This window comes from Cibotium barometz, chromosome 8 (assembly GCF_041138505.1).
Source record: "Cibotium barometz isolate CiBa-2024 chromosome 8, ASM4113850v1, whole genome shotgun sequence".
Taxonomy (NCBI): Eukaryota; Viridiplantae; Streptophyta; class Polypodiopsida; order Cyatheales; family Cibotiaceae; genus Cibotium; species Cibotium barometz.
Genome location: NC_141053.1, coordinates 61667573 through 61675521, shown reverse-complemented (window position 1 = coordinate 61675521; position 7949 = coordinate 61667573).

Genomic DNA, 7949 nt, shown 5'->3' with positions numbered 1-7949 from the left:
TATTTTTATGAGAATATTTTAATAAAATGATGTATGCATATTTATCAAAGGATCAATTAGAAAAAGAAATATCCTTATCAAATTCCATTATTCACGAATAGAATTATTTATAGCTCTATTATGTCCAAGGAAGAATGAATTTCCATATTTTTAAATGTTTTTTCTTTTTATGATTAGAAATCATAGTCATTGTATCAGATAAATGGAGAAATATCTTTAGGAATAAATTCAAGTGATTATAAGCTAGACCATGACCACGTGAGAAAGGTGGGTTAGTAAGATGTCTGCCCATCTTTTGAAGTGTAAATTAAGTCAAGACTTGTGACCATTCCCATAACCGTCTGATTTAGAGAATTTCCCCTAAGACCTGAAATCGTCTAGAAATAAGTTAGAAATTTATTTGTAATTGATGGGTGGATCATCCGAGATATGAGATTCGGGATTTTCATTAAGGAAGTCTGGGTATTGGATGAAGGGTCTTGTGGAACCAGTATTAGAGATGTTTTTCTCGTGAAATGGTTTTCGTGAGATAAAAGTAAACTCAAGTAAACTCAATGGGACAATCCTACTTGCAGGAAACTTTGTTTTTGTAAAGGACTATCTTATGCTAGAATATTGGAGGAAGCATTTGGTTTAATGTTTAAAGGAGAGTTTATGTTGCAACAGTTGGTAGGGAGTCATCGAAGGATGTCTCTTGCGTGGCAAAGCCTGCCAAGGTCTTGGACCAACCTCGGTACAGTTAAAAATGGTGCGCTTCCGGTACGATGGGCAAGGGCCGGTGAAGTGGTCCCTGAGTAGTGAAGTGCTAGGACACCTAAGGAGGATCCTAGAGGGTTCTGACCAGGCAATGCACCGGCTCAGCTAGGACACCCATGCATATGTCGAGGAGATCTTCATGGATTGACGAGAAATTAATTAAGTGAACTGGAAACTATGAAATTGGATCTCATTGGTTGACTAGCTAGTCTTCAAACAGAGAGTCTGGATGACATGTGATTGTAAAACAATGGAACTATAATACTGAGGATTATGATGAAAACACTGTGGTTTTATTGTAGTTCTGTCTTGAAAATAGTTAAGTCTGAGAAAAAGGCAAATTTCATATTGGGTGCGTAAGTGGTGTGTCTAATTGATATTTTTGCATGAGTGCTGGCTAGGGGGCCTGGGAGCTCTTTTCCCTAGTACCCGGGAAAAAATGCAACCAAATTTTATAAAGAGGGATCCCACCAATACAGTGGTTGGGCGGTTGGCTAACCCATGGGTCAGCTGGGGTAGGCTGGATCGGTGGATTCCTATAATAAATTTTAGTTATGTTCAAGTTACGATAGCTAAAGTAAGTCATCGGGAGATTCTTGTTCTATTGGAAAGAATCAACGGCCGTGCCTCGCTTGAGGGGAAAAAAGCGATGATCTCTATGAACCAAGTGCAAGTCCCTTCCTTGATTTGTCCATGTGACCTATAGGTTCAGTTGGAATAAAAAGGATAGTTAAGGCTCTTGACCCCGTTAGATAAATTTTAGTTAGAAGATTTTCATGGAGGAATCGCTCGTGCTTTCTGGGTGAGGAAAGTTTTTTCGGTCTCGGTTTCGGAAGAACTGCCGGACTAGTCCCTTGCCCGGACATCCATGGGGGCGAGGCCCCGAGTGGGAAGCTCTGCTCTGCATGAGAGGTTGCTACTTCCACTGCTAGCACTCTAGAGTTCGATGCGCGTGTTGAAAGATAGGTAGAGCGAGAGGAGACACACACACAGGAGCAAACCCTAATGTATATTGCAAACCCTAACCATAGAGGGAAGCCATCTCCCTTCTCACACAATGCATAAAGCCATAATCCATAATACACACAACACCCTATGAGTTGTGTCCATAATCCATAATACATAATACACACAATCCATAATCCATAATACACACAACACCCTATGAGTTGTGTCCACACACATCTAACCCTAGCTAATGTCCACACACATCTAACCCTAGCTAATGTCCACACACTATGAGCTGGACGCGATCATTTATGTCTCACACATGTTCCTACCTAACATGCCAGCACATAGCATAGCTGGCTCACACTGACATCGAGCTTGAATCTCATCAACAGCCCCTCTCAAGCTCATGATGTACTGCCATAGATGAAGATTAGCTTAGGATATCAAAGCTCTCAACACTCCCCCTCAAGCTCATCCCATGTACTCCCAACATAGTACGGAAGTACTCAAACTTCTCCCTGCTAAGTGGCTTTGTAAAGATGTCTGCCAGGTCTGCTCTTCAGTCTTCACATACTATAGATCAACTGTACCATCCAGCACCTTCTCTCTGACAAAGTGATAATGGACCTCTATGTGTTTGGTCCTCGCATGAAACACTGGATTCTTGGCCAACTATATACTGCTCATGTTGTCACAATGAATGACAACTTTGCCATCAATAGGCTCACCTGAATCTGCCAAGAGACTCTTTAACCATACTCCTTCACAAGTAGTAATGGCTGCACCTCTGTATTCAGCCTCTGTACTAGATAAAGCAACTGTAGGTTGCTTCTTGCTGCTCCAACTCACCACGGCACTTCCAAGTGTAAAAGCATAACCACTAGTAGTAGACCTCCTGTCATATGAGCTACCTGCCCAATCAGCATCTGTGTAGCCATGTATATCCAAGCCGTTACCACTCTCATAAAGTAGACCATAATGTGCAGTGGTCTTTACATATCGCATAATGCATCTCACTGCATCCAAATGAGGTTTTATGGGGCTTTGCATGAACTGGTTTACTAGCCCCACAGCATAACTCAAATCCAGGCGTGTGATAGTCATGTAAATGAGACTACCAAACAACCATCTTTCTGTACATAGATGGATCATCCAATTCCTCACCAAAATCAGCCCGCAACTTCACATTTTGCTCCAAAGGTGTACTCATAGGCTTACACCCTGTCATTCCATATTTTGCCAACATATCCAATGCATATTGGCGTTGCACTAACCATGTACCTGCATGGACTTTGATCACTTCAATTCCAAGAAAGTATCTCAGCTCACCCAAGTCTTTCATGTCAAACTGCCCACTCAATTCTTTCTTAACATGCATCACATCTGTACCATGATCACCTGTGATAATCAAGTCATCCATGTTGAAATTTGAGCAAAATGATGAGCTATAGTGGATCAAACACTAGAATCAACATAATTAACAAGGTGATTAGCAAGTGATTAAGATGTAATTAGTGAATAATTAGCACATAGATTAATGTAGGCATGGATACTAAAAAAACCAGCAAATTCTCATTAGGGCTATGCCTCAATTTATAGTGTTTACATCAAGCATCAAATCCCCTTGATTTCTCCATGATTCACTCCATGAATATCTCCACCTCTTGCCTGATTCTCTCCACCTCTTCTCTTTTCCCTGATTATCTCCCAGAATATCTCCACACTCCTAAATTCCCTCATGCTACCCATTATTCTCTCCCAGTAGATTCTCCTAACCTTTTCACAGGTTCTTTCACAATTACATCTCCTCTTTTACAGCCTCTATCCAAGAGCTTGTTCCCACACACACCCTTTTCACTTGTATATTTCAACACCTCCCCTCAAGTGGATACTCCTAGTACACCTAGACCCTATACCAAGTTTGCCTCCCTTTACTTGGTAGTCCGCGACCAGTGTCTACTCCTCCCCTCAAGTTATCTCAGCACACCTGGACCCTGTATCAAGTTTCTTTCTTACTTGATAGTCCGCGAGCAGTGCCTCAAGTCCCTAAACTCCATAGTCCTTGACACTCTCTCTCTCTATGTGTCCAAGGCTACTATAAGTGCCCGCGACCTTGACTAAAGTGCTCACACATACATCTACCACTTGGCCTACATCATCGGCGGTGGCTCAGAGGTGGTTTTACTTTATTGGGGCAGGTTACATTGGGTTGTGGGGTCTCTCTCTCTCTTTCTCTCTCAGAGATTTTCACATGGCTCCTCACTCTTTGGAGCCTCACATCTTCTCTTTCTTCTCGTGGCAGCTTCTCTTCTTGTGTCCATGTCTTCCTTCAGATCTTCTTCTCGGTGTGGATCCTCTTCTTGGGAAGAGATATTCTTCTTCTTTCATGGTTGGGGCCATGAGCTCGTCCGTCGGGTCTTTTTGCTCCATGTGAGCAACATGTTTCAATGTTTTGCTGACAGTTCCTTTGGGCTTTTTATGTTTATTTTGTATCATTATGCAATGCAAACCCAAATTTATGCGGGAGGTCTTACCTCTTGCCTTAATCTGGACAAGGGCAGTGTCTGTTCCCATTTTTACACTGATAAAATGTGCCCAATACATAATGCGTATAGCATTCATTCTCATGCACATTCCAAATGCAACTCTGGCTGTGAATAATCTTGAATTCGAATGAGATTTACAGGCATTAACCAAGGGTTAAATGCAAAATGATGATTTTCACAAATTTCATCAGCACAATTTTCCAGAAATTACACTAAATTAAGGGTAACCAATTTGTACGGGATGGTTGGAGTATCAAACCAACTCCGATTTGCAATCTGAAGTTATAGGGATCTATATCAGATACCTAATGGTTAATTTGAACCCTCAATTGCACCAAAGTACAGTGATTAGCACTGATTAATCACTGATTAGCAAATTAATGCTCTGTTTTGTGTGCACAAAACAGAGTATGCGGGGAGCTCAGATCTGGTGCCTTCTACTTCAAATGAGCTCAAATTCTTTCAAAGGCATCAATAGAAATGAGTCTAGTAGAGGATTAAGCCAAGAAACACAAGATTTGACCAAATAATGAAAGCTTAATCTCTGTTTTACCAAAGTCACCTGCAGATTTGATGAAGAGCTTGGATCTCTCTGTATACTTGATGAAATTGATTTCTGTCTTCACCAGCTTGTAGAGCATGCTTGTAAACCCCCGGGGCTAAGAGGAATTAGCTCAATTTGATTTGATGAGCTCAAGATCTGCAGAATACTCAGAAAAATCAGCGCTGAAGAAAACGGCGATTTCTCCTAAACGCCTTCGCGTTTTGCTGCGCCGTTTGATGTGCTTGTAGCTAGATGTGTTGGCTACCTTGTGTTAAGAGGGCAAGGCCTAATTTTTACTGTGCATGGAGAATAGAGTCCTCCACTGGCTGGGGGTGAAGGGGAAGAGTGAAAACTCACTAAACACTGATTTTTTTTGCTAATTACTTACTAATCCTGATTAATTCACTAATGAGCTCATAAATCTGGTTGATTCTAGGCATGGCTCTGATACCATGTTGAAATTTGAGCAAAATGATGAGCTATGGTGGATCAAACACTAGAATCAACATAATTAACAAGGTGATTAGCAAGTGATTAAGACGTAATTAGTGAATAATTAGCACATAGATTAATGTAGGCATGGATACTCAAAAAACTAGCAAATTCTCATTAGGGCTATGCCTCAATTTATAGTGTTTACATCAAGCATCAAATCCCCTTGATTTCTCCATGATTCACTCCCTGAATATCTCCACCTCTTGCTTGATTCTCTCCACCTCTTCTCTTTTCCCTGATTATTTCCCAGAATATCTCCACACTCCTAAATTCCCTCATGCTACCCATTATTCTCTCCCAGTAGATTCTCCTAACCTTTTCACAGGTTCTTTCACAATTACATCTCCTCTTTTACAGCCTCTATCCAAGAGCTTGTTCCCACACACCCTTTTCACTTGTATATTTCAACAATCCACATAGATGACAAGTAAAACAATCCCATGATCTGTCTTCTTCACATAGAGTGAAGAATCTGCTGTAGAAACCTGAAATCCAAGGGAGATAAGATATCTGCTCATCTTATCACTCCAAGCACGAGATGCTTACTTCAGACCATATAATGCCTTTTTCAATCTGCATACATGAGTGGGATACTTTGGGTGTACATAACCTTCTGGCTGTGCCATATAAACCTCTTCTTGTAGATCACCATTTAGAAATGCATTTTTGACATCCATTTGATGCATTTCCCAACCATTTGCTGCACAGCCATAGCAATGATTACTCTCACTGTTCCCATCTTTGCCACTGGACTAAATGTTTCATCATAGTCCAAGACTTGGGTTTGTGCATAACCCTTAGCTACCAATCTTGCTTTATGTCGCTCAATGGAACCATTAGACTTGCACTTCACTTTGTAAACCCATTTACAACCAATAACATTTTTGTCCTGTGGTAATGCAACCAAATCCCATGTGTCATTATGAACCAATGCATCCATCTCAATATCCATTGCTTTCTCCCATACATGCTTTCCAAAAGCTTCTGTATAGCATGTAGGTTCCACATGCTTCACCAAAGATGTCATATATGCATAATACATAGCAAAATCTTGATATGTCAACCTATCAATTGGATATTCGACTCTTTGGGATCTCCGCAATGCATGCGGATCACTCTGAACACCTGCCACTCTAACATGTGGTGGCACATATCTATCCTGCCTAGCACCAGGTGTGCATAAAACATGTATGCCAAGCTCCTCATCCAAACTCTCTGAACTGGACGACTCATAACCTGTAATTCCAATTCCTTCAACCTTCTTCTTTCCTTTATCCACAGCACTACTCCCAGTGCTCACACTCTCATGCCTCAAACGTCCTGACCATGGACGTACAGTACTACTCTCAGCCTCTGCTAGCCCAGACATAGAAGTAGAAGTAGAACTTGCTTGTGGCAAATTCACATGCACATCAGCTTCAAGTGGCTCAATGACACCCTCATCCTTTGCTTTGTACCAACTAGCAAGCTCATCAAACACCACATCTCGTGAGATAACAACTTGTCTAGTTTGTGGATTGTAACATTTGTATGCCTTACTATCCTATGCATATCCAACAAATACACATTTTTCTGCCTTAGGATCCAACTTCCTCCTTCTTTCGTCAGGCACATGTACATAAGCTATGCATCCAAAAACTTTGAGGTGTCCAATGCCTGGCCTAAAACCTGTAAGCTGCATCTCTGGCGTACTTCCATGAATGGCTGCTGTAGGTGTTTTGTTCAGTATATACACTGCAGTAGCACATGCTTCTGCCCAATAATAATCTGGCATGCTCTTTTCATTAAGCATCGCCCGAGCCACTTCACAAATGACTCTATTCTTTCTCTCAGCCACACCATTTTGCTAAGGTGTATACCTGCAAGTCAATTGTCTTCTTATTCCATGCTTTCTCAAGAAATGCTCAAAAACATTTGAGGTGTATTCACCACCTCCATTTGTCCTCAAACATTTAATCCATGAACCATATTGCTTCTCTACAAAAGCTTTGAAATCCATAAACTTTTCCAACACTTCACTTTTCTCTCTGAGAAAGTATATCCATGTCATTCTGCTGAAATCATCAATGACTGTCACATAATATAAACTGCCTTTGATAGATGGGTTTTGTGCAGGACCCCATACATCGCTATGTACTATATCAAGTGGCCTGCTACTCATGTTACCTTCTCTAGGAAACTGCAACCTTGCCTGCTTTCCAAACTGACAGGCTTCACAAACATGCATATTCCCATCATACTTGAATCTAGGCAGTCCACTGACAATACCTCTTGTATGCATGTTCTTTAACCTTTGTATATTGATATGTCCAATCCTCTTATGCCATATATCAATGTCTTGTACCACATTTCTACTTTTAGAGAACATGGCTGATTTTAACTCAGGAATCCCAGCATCCAGCTTAAACAACTTGCCTTCTTTCTTGCCTTTAGCAATGACTCTACATCCATGTTTGAAATCCTCAACGAAGCAACCATGCTCATTGAAACGAACCTGTAATCCCTGTTCCACCATTTGACCAACTGAGGCCAAGCTTTTTGTGATAGAAGGCACATACAATACATCTGACATAGATTTTGTTTGACCATTGTGCATAACCAATGGTACACTTTCAACATGTGTAATGGCATGCTAAGTATCATCTCCTGTTTCTACA